Genomic DNA, 12,472 nt, shown 5'->3' on the forward strand with positions numbered 1-12,472 from the left:
TCTGAGTTGCATGGGGGCATAAAGACCTCGTTGGGGCCTTGAGACATTAAGAGTCCCTTTTTGAAGACCCTATGCCAATTAAGCATAAAGCTATCATACCACTCCCTTCCAGAAAAAAAAGCTAGGAGTGATTATTTCAGACCCTGGGCACCAACTGGCACCACTGACCGGATTTCCTAAGGAAATCCTAGGAATGGAGGGTTGGTGTAACTGGGGAAGCTCTCCTGAGGCTGGCTTTTTTGGAGGAAGAGTCCCTCTAGCCCTCGATGACAATCATAGTTGGGAGATTTCAAAGATGGTTCAAAAGGCACTGAAACCTTTCAGCGTGGGCTATACAGCCTCTGCTTTCCCTCTCAGAGCAGTGACCAGCTAGAAAAAATTTATGCAGTTCTTCAGGTAAAGAAGAAATCCAGAAATTTTACATATGCATTTTTCCAATGAGTTGAGTATTTTTTCTTCTGTGCAGTTTTATAAAGCAAAGTCATTAACTTCCTCATTAACTTTGAAAAAAGGAATGATATTATACAATATGGTCATTTCTGTGGTAGTCTCATGGTCTAGGCAGACTATCCTAGTGTTTTCCCAGTGCCCAAGAGGCAGATGGATTTGTATCATTCTGCAGTCACCAATCACTGCTCCTTTCTGACAGCTCTGATATTTTACAGCTAAGACGGCAGTTCGACTGAAATCATTCATTTTTATTCAGCAAGGACCAAAGATTTACAAATGTTCAGTTGCCTCTGTACTGTGAAAGAGCTAACTGTAATGACCAGACTTAGTGTTTCCCACTGACAAGCCTAATCCTTACACATGCACTTTAGCTTGCCCATCAAGTCAATCCCCATGAAACCCCGAGTTATATTTTCCCATCAATATCAATGACATGATCAAATCTTTTCTGGTACTTATCTTTGCAATCAGGTTGTCATTCCTGAAATGTCTCTCATACTTTCCCACAACAAAGACAATCAACAAAGAAGCTTGAAAAAAATCACTATTTGATGAGTACAGATTTGCCTGTATCTTTTAAAGTTAGCTTATCCACTAAAGCTGTAATTAATTCTTATACATGATTATATTTTTTCTTCTGATCCCAGCTTAAAGCCAAATCTGTGCAATAGGACCAGCCACATGGAAAATCCTTCAGCTATTAAACTAAAAACACACTAAATCCACATTTTAAAAGGAGAAATTCAGAAATGTGTAATGACTACTACATGAACAACAATCTAATTACATTTCATTTCAACTAAAGTAGCTATAATTTACATTGCAAGTAACCTAATTACAGTTGACTTTTTAGTAATGTATTGTTCTCTGACCTTTTCGATTGGACTAAGAAACATTAGCTGTCAGAATGTTAAATGCTAAATCACACTGGTGAGTGATAAGCGAGTCATTCTGAAAGACCATAAGAATTATCAGTGGAAAAACAGTTAAAAACTTGAACTCTGAAAACCTTCTATGATTCTCTCACACAAAAAACTGCACAGCAACACAGTTCAGCTGTGAATATAGTAATTCACTGCAAACACCTTTTTTTAAATTCCAATTAAATTTTCAAGTAGTAAACATCTTTGGTTTTGCTGACTGAACTCCAGTGAGGGGTAAGAAAATAAGTGTAGCTTTTGTTTTATAATTTGTACCAGAAGAAATATAAAACACTTACAGTGAAATACAACCATACCAGGACTCTAAAGTGTTTCTTAAACAGAATGTGTTTTTCTATTCCATGGGCTTGAAATGGCATGTTAAAGACCTAAAATCACCTAAAGACCTAAAATAAATCCAGAAATAGGCTGCAACGATATGGCTGGGCTGAAGATTTTATTGGAGTATCTTTGCCACAATATTAGGACCAATTATGGATATCTCTCAGCTACTGTTTCTCATGTCTTACACCTAAGTTTATATTTCACAAAATAAACTCATATTGTGAGTTTATCTTGTGAGGAGAATTATATGCAAGTAGTCCCATGGAGACTGGTGAAATCAAACCTCATTAGTATTTCCTGCCTTTGAACAAAAATAATGACTGGGTTTCAAAGATTGACAGATCTTTGAATGAACGGCAACAATAGTAATTGTCATCTTGGAATTGTGCAGGAGCCATTTTGAAAACTGTCTGAAGAGGAGGGAAAAACTTTATACTTTTGCAGAGTGGACATTAAGGCTGAGAGAAGCCTGTGTTACATCCTTGTCTCCAATTTTCTGCCCTGATTAATTACAAAGACTGCTAATTGTGTATTGATGTTAGTTAAAGCCATTTGGCATTTGGTATCTGTCTAGTCATGTCAAAATGAAAAACTTTCTATGTAAACGTTAGGTCAAGGAAAGTACCATCATGTTTTTCTTTCATTCATTTTTGCTTATAAATGGTTTAAAATGCAAGTATTTGTATTGATATCATAGTGAATGTGACTGCAATGGGTTCAGAAAATACAAATTAGAAAAAAATCAATCATAAAAATACAGAATGGAAGTGGTGATTTCTAAACGTCACTAATCTATGGTGATTCTGTGGCAGTTTGTAAACAAAGGATCTGATTTTCAGCAAACTGGACAGACAGTCATTCATGCATTGCATCTCATTTCTATTTACTGTTGTTAAACATCAACACACAAGCGAGAAGCTAAACTTTGCCTTCCTTTCCCTGTCTAGTAACACTGACTTTCTTACATAGAGCCTCCCAGACATGATACAGCCAGTGTCCTGTACACTGACAGGACCATCCTTGTGCCTTACAGCCCACTGAATTTCAATTTCCAACTCACATTTATATACTGTTTGCCTTTTCTTTTCATTCCTGCTTTTACACAAATTGATTGATTGGATGATTATTCCACAATGACTCACACATCTGGGAGTCCAACATCTGGATATGTTCCCATTTAGTGCATGTTCCCAAGAGCCATCTTACATTGTCAGTGGTGAACTGCATTTGCCTCCTTCTAACCTACGTCTTGAAATAATCCAGAAGCTGCTGAGTCCCAGGGGTGGTACCTCAATAATTGCTTTACCTCCACACTTAGGGTTTAATTTAGTGTTAGCTGCGTGAGTATGAGTCATTTAAATGAGCACTAAACCAAGCTACAAGTTTCTTAACTACGAGATTCGGGGATCCACCACAGACACTCGTGATGGAAGAGCAACACGTGGATTGGGCTCACCATCTACAAACCTACCTGCAAACTACATGTAAACATAATGTATAAGAACCGATTTCTTAAAGCTTAAAGGTCTTAAAGCCAATGTTTAATAGCCATTTTCCAGCGTGACAGCAAAGCATAGCCTATAACTAAGTGTCTTGCAAAATTAGTGCATATAAGGCTGTAAAGCTGTTTGGTTTGTACAATGAAGTCCAGTCTCCCTTGTGATGTATTACGCCTGGAGGAACATGTTCAACTATTGAGGATTCCAAGAAAAATTTGAAGTAAAAGACTTCCACTAAATAACCAGGCTTGCTCTCAAATAAAAACTATCCTCTGTAGTTCTCAGTGTCCCTTGGACTCTGAGACACCATCATCCCACAATTTTCCTGCTTCCACAAAGGACTTGAATTCTAGCAATGTCTTTTTCTTTTCAGTAAAAGCGTTCATTTGGACATAAAAGAAAAGCATTGGAGTTTAGTACTCCTGTCTGTGCAACAGATATTTGGACTTTTTAAAATGAGCTTGTGTTCTGACGCTCCCACAGGCCACTTGCACGTGTCCCCGCTGCTCTCTACCCTCTACAGAACAGCTTCTGCCATTTAGAATTAATCCTTTCACCCTCCTTTTATTGCTAAAGTTATTTCTGCCACAAATAGCCAGTACGACTCCCTTTGGTCCCTTTGCCACTCCTCATGCAAATAAATCTTGCTTTTAGAAGAATCAAGACATCCTTTCAGGCCTTCACTTACAGCTAGTCAAAGAAAGGGAAATGTGCCCCGTGCTGCTTACCGAGCTCCGAGTGGAATGATGGTCTCTGGAAATTCCGATGAGGGAGGGTTGGTACTTGTTGGTTACCAGCAACTGCCCCGTGTTAGAAGCTCTTTGACAGAATCTGAAAATGATTAATTTGTAAAATAAAGGTAGAGTCCAATCCAAACATAGATCCTAGAAGTCATAGAATGAACAATATGTGGGCACAGCGTCTTACAATTAACAGCAAGGAGAGGGATTTCAATACAGTTGCAGAAGAGTACCAGAAGCTCACACTGACATCAGAATATTTGTTATCTGAGGGCAGATCAAGAAAAGTGAGGTCCAAAATACTTGAATTTAGACAGCTGAGAGGACTCAGAAAAGGTGTTGATCTTCGTCTTATGTAAAATATAAGTATGAAAGTGTAAGACACCAAAGTAAGTATAATGGGAATTCTGCTCCGAGAATTAATGCTGTGGCAAAGGGACTGAGAGCATTTAAATGTGTTGTCTCCCCATTGTATTGTGCGCCATTGAGAGCAGCCTGGAGGAGCTACCTCCTCAGTCCTTAAGGAGCATGATGACAGCATTACCTAAAAGACATACGAACAGCAGTGTACTGCTTGTCTGAAACCTCTTCATCTACAGTTTGTTGTCCTGAACATCAGGATAGTCACTTAACAGCTTTCAGATAAAAATCAACCACACATTATGTAACTACTTTTTCCACAGAACAACTGACTGAAGACAAAAGACTTTATTGTTTTAGAGTAAGCCAGGTTAATTGAATAAAAGGATTTGGATTATATTTCATGTCTCACCAAGGTACAGATAATGGAATTCTGTTCCTTCAATTCCAAATATATGTCTCTCAAGATTAAGAACAAGGATTACCATTTACCACAGCCAACTGGATAATGCTAACATGGAATACAAAAAAGTGCATGCTTAACAAAAAATTTGGAGTTTATCAACTTCTGAAATAAAGTGAACGGAATATGTAACATTGACAAAAGCTTTGAAAAATTCTAACTTCTTGTGATGGCTTCCTCTGGCCACTTTGTGTGGATTTGATTGTATAAACATGACCTAACCCTGAAAGATTACTGAATCATAAAGGGATCTGATTTTCAAATAATGTCTAATCATTTACTAAAGCTTTTATGCATAATCTTTCCTCCTGGATTCATCAGGGAACAAATTAGATAAACAAGTTCTTTACCTGTTTTTCAACTGTTTTTTACAAAATTCCCATGGAGATTAACAGTTTAGTTGGATGTGTCGAAAATATACCATGTCTCAGAAATGCCTAAGAACAGAGCCAGCCCCTCAGACAGACAAACTCCGCTGGCATAGCTCAGCGGAAGAGAAAGGGGCAAAACTACTGTGAGCCACTATTGTTTTCCCTTAGAACAGGTGAGGTCCCCAGGGGGTTCCCAGAATTGTTTAGAAGAAACTGTAAGATGCTCTAAATTCTGCCTGTTTGACTCTAGGGCCACACCTGCTCTTAATGGCCTGCAGCACAGCCTTCCCTTCCCTTTTCCTTCACGTAACGGCGTAAGAAATTTGTTGGCAAGGAAATGTGGTTAGAATGCTGCTGGAGACAGGCACTGCTGGAGTGCAGCCAGAGCTTTGGCCAAAAGCCTTCCCCGGCACACCCAGCACACCCAACAAGCTGTTACATTAAGACTGGGAAATAGCTGTTGCTGGTGGGGAACATGGCTGGTGTGTCGTGGTTTGGGCTGGGCTGGCCACTAACCAGGTCACTGGTGACACTGTGGAAAATCTAATCATTCTGCATACGGGGTTTTCTACTTGTGTACAACATGGATCTACACTCCTGCATAGGACATACAGCTCAATTGTAACACTAAAGTCATTATCATTGTCCTGTAGGAAAAGTGAAAGTAGTTTATTGACATGATTTCCTTCTCTACCTTATGATTCCCTTGCAATTAACTGCTAACTCATGTCACTTAGCAAAAAACTATAACCTTGAAGCAAAGCATTTCAGGAAAATACACCACTTAGCACATGCAGAAGCAGGCTTGGCATACTCAAAAGCTGAAATGAACTACAGCTCATGGTAGTTACCATGTTATAATAACGGATGTCTATGCTAAAATGTTAAATTACACCTAAAACATGTGACAATAAAGACACTGCAGTCTTTAGTGCTGTTAAGTTTCCCATCTGTTCAAACACTATACAATTCAGTGAGGTATATAAATACTTCTGGTTTCCATGATTACGTTCTTCTTTCCAACACAGTATATGACATAAAGTGTGTTTAATTGTTTGAGTGGAACTGAGTAACCCTTACTGATTGCTTGGGTGCTTTATTTGCAAGACAGTGCCAGTGACCAATATCCAGACAGTCAGTGAGGTTAGACTGGTGTGCACTCTGCTTAACTGGAGACACAGCAGAGACTCGGCCCATTTTAAAGCATTTTGTCTTCTGTCCTGTGAGACAGTTAAAAATGAAGCATAGATTGTTGCCACATTACCACACATTCCAAAATTACTTATTAGTGAGATTTTGTAAGCCAGTTCAGAGGTGGTGCAGCACTGACAGGTGCCTGTGTGCGCTCTTGCACCCATAAATGAGCCACACAGACTTTTCACTGATACCTGATCTGATCTCTCCTGTTAAAATTTCAGTTTTACGGTCATTCTTCTTTCTTGTTATTTAAAAATTATGAACGGATAAGAGAAAATGATCACTACAAGAGGGTAAGTGTGTTTGCTGTAGCATTAAGATAAAATTGAACATGGAAAATTTCTGCATTAATAAATTAATGTGGTGAAAGATACCAACTCTATTGTTTTAAATGAGACTCATTTAGTAAGCTCAATGTCTACCCTAGACATATACCTTACATCTGTTTAATTTAATCAGAAACGACAGACAGTGTTAATTACTTTCTGATGGTTGTTCTGTACTGTGGCTTTGGCAAGTGAGAAAAGACAAATTCCCATGGTTTTAAGCTAAAGGAAATAGCTTCTAAGTGATAAAAAGCACTTAAGCTGGATGACAGAATATTATTTAAAGTTTAAAATCTTTGGCTTTTGTATCTGCAATATTCATGGTAAGATGCAAAAATGTGCAAGATAACTCGTGTGTATTTCTTCATTGATTAGTGCTTGTGAATACAGAAAAAAAGTCACTGCAGTTCTGAAAAGTGTGTGCTATGACTTCAATTGTCATGAGTTTGCCCACCATTTAAAATGAATCTACAGAAACTCATGTTTGCCCAAAGCCTCAGTTCTGAGTTAATATTGAGGAGAGATTTGTACTGAATGTATCTTGAGTTACTAATAATGGAGCATTCATGCCAGCCCTGCTTCGAGGAGTCAAGCTCATCAGGGAACAGAAACATCCCCGCTGCCACATGGGCCACGCCAAAGCAATTTGAGCTGTTAACTGTTCACAAAGACTCATTTGTCAAATGATTTCAAAGAAATTGATCCAGAACCATTCCTGTGTCTCACAGGTACTTCTGGTTTCTTGAAAGAAAGGTAGATATCAATTGTCCCACCTCTCACAGAAGGGGAGACTGAGGAACAAAAAGTTACTACAGATGACCCATTAGGTAAAAGAATGGAGTTCTTTACAAGTTGGCCCTAGCAATTTGTAAACAAGACAGAGGAAAATTAGATTGGTCGTATTATTGAACAACACCCATTCCTGATGCTAAGAGTCTGCAAAATTTCCACATGTTGAAATTTTACACTGCAAATTTAAGATTGCTTGTGCTTCAGCCACTACAGTATGCAGTGCTTGTCCCCTTCCAATAGGTTTAACTACTATAACCACTTTAACTACTTAAAAATAACTGCCTTTTTTTACTTGAAAGGCCAGAAATTTAGGCATGCTATCCTAGAGGATGTCACATTTTCAGATACAAAAGTGTATGTGTGCTGTGCTGATGTTGCAGTATCTGCCCTATGAATACCATGGGTAGGAATTTGATTTTTCCATCTGGTTCAACTGGAATGTTTTTATTGTCTTACAAGTTTAGAGGACTGTTCCAATGAAATAATGGAAAATAATACATGGGAACTTCTGTGAGAAACAATAAAGCCTATTTTCATGGATTTTTTCCTTAGTGATTTATCTACTAGCTTCATGATCAATTAGATAAATTCCTTCTGAAACAATATATACATGATATATGTATTGCAAAATACTCACTTGAATGTAACATTTTCCTCTCATTTCCTATTGAATATGATACATTCATTGTCTTCGAGTCTCAATGGAACATTTAATTATATGTTTATTTCTGATAAGAAGTTACATTTTTCCTTATTTTTCATTCTTTCTCTCCATTTTGAGATTGTGTCCCATTAATGACAGAATCAATGAGAGTCAAACTCACCAAGCATTTCTCTGTTAGCATCGCTAACAGTACTGAATTCAGTGGGACTCTTAGTGCAAAAAAAAGGAAAGGTTGCTTACTTTAAAGTTAATATATCACAGAAAGAGGAGGAAGAAACTTCACACAACAGCAGCAATAACTACATAAATGGCATGTTCCTTTCATTGCACAAACACTATCTGTCAAGCAAGCTCTCCATTCCTGTAAGAGCTACAAGTATCCACCATCTGTACCTCAGTTTTAGTGAGTGAGTCTGTTTCAGTTAGGAGCTACTCCAGTTAAACTGATGGAAGTAAACCAGTTAAAAATGGGCCAGAGGGAAGTCAAATTGGGACTGTAGCACGGCAATAGCTGTAGATCAAGATTAACAAGTATACAGTCAATGGTAGATTATTTCTTTATAAGTAAACAGTGAACACACACAAAGTTGTGCGATTTCTCTGTGGCAGCTAAATAGCCATCAGAGCTCTTCTTGAAACAACTGTATTATTATTTTTCCTACGATATGTTGAATCTTTCTGAAATCTTGCCTATTCTCCATACACTTCTAACTTGTGTATGTGCTACACAAAACCTATGCGGTAAAATAGGAGAACACAGAATGCTGAGATAATATCACTTAGGGATTTTCCTCTTTCTTTTCTGCTGAAAAAAACAGCAAAATCTCAGGATTAAAAAAAAATAAAAATCATATTGCAGTGTAAAAGCAAAGGAAACAGAGAGCAAAGTCTTAAGGATGTGTATATTTGATATATACACATATATTTGATGTGTACAAACATCTGCAGCCAGCAGCTGGAATAGGTGTGAATACTTCTCTTTAACAACTACTATGCAGTATTTTCCCACACGTTTTCTCATCCTATTCTCCAAAGTATTTGACATCACTCCCACTTAACTATGATTTACAAGTTTTATATGTGCATTCATTTCAGTCATTAATGAAGATATTTAATGGAAAGTCAAATAAAATTGGTGAAAAACAGACTTCTGTGAAACTTTCAAACTATTTCAAATATAGATTTTAACCTTCTCCAATTGCACGAATTGACAATAGTTAACATATATGTTGTCATAAATCATCAAAATCTACAGGAAATATTTTCCCCATTCATTTATTAAATAACAGGTCAACAATGAAACCGCTATGTTTTGAATTCTTTATGATCTTAACATTTCTGTTATTTCCAATACCATTTTCTGCAACGGTCTTACGAGTGGTGCAGATGTAAAATACGTGATTGTAGTACACAACCCTATTTCCTGAGACCAGGCTCAAATTTTTTGTGCATGTGCAGAACACAATTCCATTTTTTAATACTTTTTGAGAAAAAAAATGATGAAACTTCACAAATAAGACATGACCTGTAGTATCTAAACACTGAAAACAACAGCTGCAATAGTTGTATTTTATAAATAGTTGCTAAGCGCTTATTTCCAACAGATTTTTTTCCACTCTGTTACTTTTACACAGATTTCGGCATAAGCCATTCCCATGGCACTCACAGACATAAACAGAGATGACTTCTCAATGTCTTCAGTGTGACACTAACATCTACATATGTCACCAAGCCTCCCCAGAGAATGCTGCAGCCTCACACAGTCTTTCAGCATTCCTTTCCTAGAAATCGAGCCAATTTCTGAACCCGACAGTTTGGTTTTCAAACAAATGACTGGAACAGACCTCCTAGATCTTTGAGTCAACTCCTTTGCTATTGTAAGCAACACATCCTATAATTTTGTCAGAAACTCGTCAGCTTACAGTAAGAAGAACAATATAAGGGATCTGAATTGGCCCTGGCTCTGGGGTGAACATCTCAAAGCAATGTTGTGTCATGCAGTCACTAAGTCACTAGGACTGATTGTCTTTAACTGCTCTGTTTAAATAACCTTCTTCCTGCAGAACTGCAGCTTCCTCAAGACTCCAGCGGTGGGTGTGAAATCTGCAGCTTGCCCTTAGTAGAAACTCTCTAAACAATTCTCTGTTTTTCTCTGAAAAGAACTGAAGTAGTAAAAAGACATGGGATTCAGAAGCACAGAACAGATTAATAGGAATATTATGGAGCAGCTTTACTGACAACTCAAAGAATGAGAAGCTATCTGGAGTCTGGCTGAGCATATGAAACTGTTCTAGTAACAGGCTAGTAATGATCCACCTTAGGATTACAGATCATTTCCAGCAACTGAATCAGCCTTTTTAACATCTTGCTTTTAGAAAGCTTTGGCAAAATGTGGTGAAGACCAACACTGCTGCCCAGCTTAGGTGGATTCTACTTCTACCCTGTGCGTCCCTGATTATTTACAGTGCAGGGAGCTGAGGAACTTATTTTGGACTTCTACAACTTCTCTAAATGGCAGAGAAGGATATGCATACAAAATTGTTACCACGCTTCCCTAATGGTGACCAACAAATCAGTTTTAAATGGAAGAATGTCGGGAATCAAGAAGTGAGAGCATTATTCACTGCTCTGGCCAAGAGTGTTACAATTTTGCAAATAGCTATTTCAGGATGATTGATAAAACACATTTGATCCAACTGTATGGTAGGGAGAAAATCAAAAAAGCACCAGGCACATTGAATACTCGTGCAACAGCTATCCTCCCTGTGGCCACAGACCAAGAGATGACCATCAGACCTTCTTTCTTTGCGTCCTACAAACGTGGAAACTTGGCCTGATAAAAAGAGAGTTCACCCATTCCATTTCCAGAAAAGGACAAGACATATTTGGCCTACATTTGTGGAGTTAAATGCCTACATTTGTGGAATTAAATACAAATAGTTTGATAGTAAGAGCTGGTGAGCATGGCAGACACCATCTAAATTAAGAACATCATCACATTTTTTTTCCTATATTCACACAAGGTTTAGTGTCCTTTAAATTTAAATAAGTGGGGGGGTACTTTTTTTTTTCTGAATTATATATAAACCTAACTACACATAAAGCGATAGTAGAAAGACACACCAAAAAATCCAATTGTATGCCAAAAGATGAACATGGAAGTTTTCCTACTTAAAGAAGCAGATATCAACCCAAATAATTCTTAATGCAAAACTGAAGAGTGTTGTGTTTTGTTATTTTTGAGACATATACAAACAGAAAACTATTTAGTAGTGCCCGTAGAGTTTGTGCTTATTTTGGCATATTCTACCATCTCAGTCAACCAAAAGAAACCAAGCCATTTTCAACACCTATTGGATTTACACAGACTGTGCTGAGTCAGAGCTATTCAGAAGCTAAATACAGCTTGTACAATACATGATATTTATAGATTTCTTCTGTCTGACAAGATCTATTAGAAATACAAAATGAATGCACAAGAATGCAAATGGCTATATTAAAATACATTTAAAACATGCTTAGTAGAAATATTTTAATGAAATAAGGTATTTTTCTGTACATGTGGGAATTTAGGGTAGAAAAACACAACTTTGATAAGATCTGATTCTCAAAAAGAAGATCAAGAATGTGGCTTTCTACACTTTTTAAATCTGCAAAATAAACCACATTTCAGGAAACCTCAATTTAAAAAAAAATAATACAGCATTCCAGTAAATGCCAAGATAAAATTGGCTCATGGTCAGTCCTATGATAAATACTTTAAAGCACATAATCCGAAATAGAAACATCATAAGGTTAACTAAAAGCCAAGCTACACTCTAAGTTAAAAAGTACCTACACACTTAAATTTGGTAATGTCTACAAATAATTTGTGAGTAGTGAAAGCAGATAGAGTATGTTGAAACTGCTTAGTGGAGAGAGCATTTTGGGTGGATTCCATCCTTGCTTCTATTGCTCTTGCTTAACTGGTCCCTAAGCTCCCTATTTTCCTATTTCCTTGTATGTTAGACACAATAGTGGAAGAAATGTGTATTTTCTGTACATTTGGAACTTGCTACATTGTTTGGCATAAATCAGTACAGAAGCTGATAAGTGAACTGTTAAGACAGGAAATCTCTGAGGTCGTAGGTACTGAGGGAAAAGGGGACATATTCCAGCCTCAGATGGGTAAATTGATTGTTTTATGAAAATATGCTATATAAGCAAGGACGTGATCATTAAATATATTGAGTTTCTGCCACTCCCAGTGAAGTCACTGGGTGGTCAGCAGCTCTTGGTGCTGTGATCAAATCACTCATCACTCCCCGGAATTGAAACAGCTCCCGTGTGGTGTACCTGATAATCT

At 37.5% G+C, this 12,472-nt stretch overlaps 1 protein-coding gene across 1 annotated transcript in view; it reads right to left on the bottom strand.

Moving 5' to 3' along the window:
• ADAMTS18 (ADAM metallopeptidase with thrombospondin type 1 motif 18) overlaps positions 1–12,472 on the bottom strand; it is a 185,420-nt gene that overhangs the window by 125,751 nt on the left and 47,197 nt on the right. The window contains exon 3 of the mRNA XM_014942567.1: positions 3,943–4,045. The gene's annotated coding sequence lies outside the window, so the exon portion shown is untranslated. The remainder of the gene's footprint in view (positions 1–3,942; positions 4,046–12,472) is intronic.

The sequence above is a fragment of the Calidris pugnax genome, unplaced genomic scaffold, assembly GCF_001431845.1.
Source record: "Calidris pugnax isolate Ruff unplaced genomic scaffold, ASM143184v1 scaffold28, whole genome shotgun sequence".
Classification (NCBI taxonomy): Eukaryota; Metazoa; Chordata; class Aves; order Charadriiformes; family Scolopacidae; genus Calidris; species Calidris pugnax.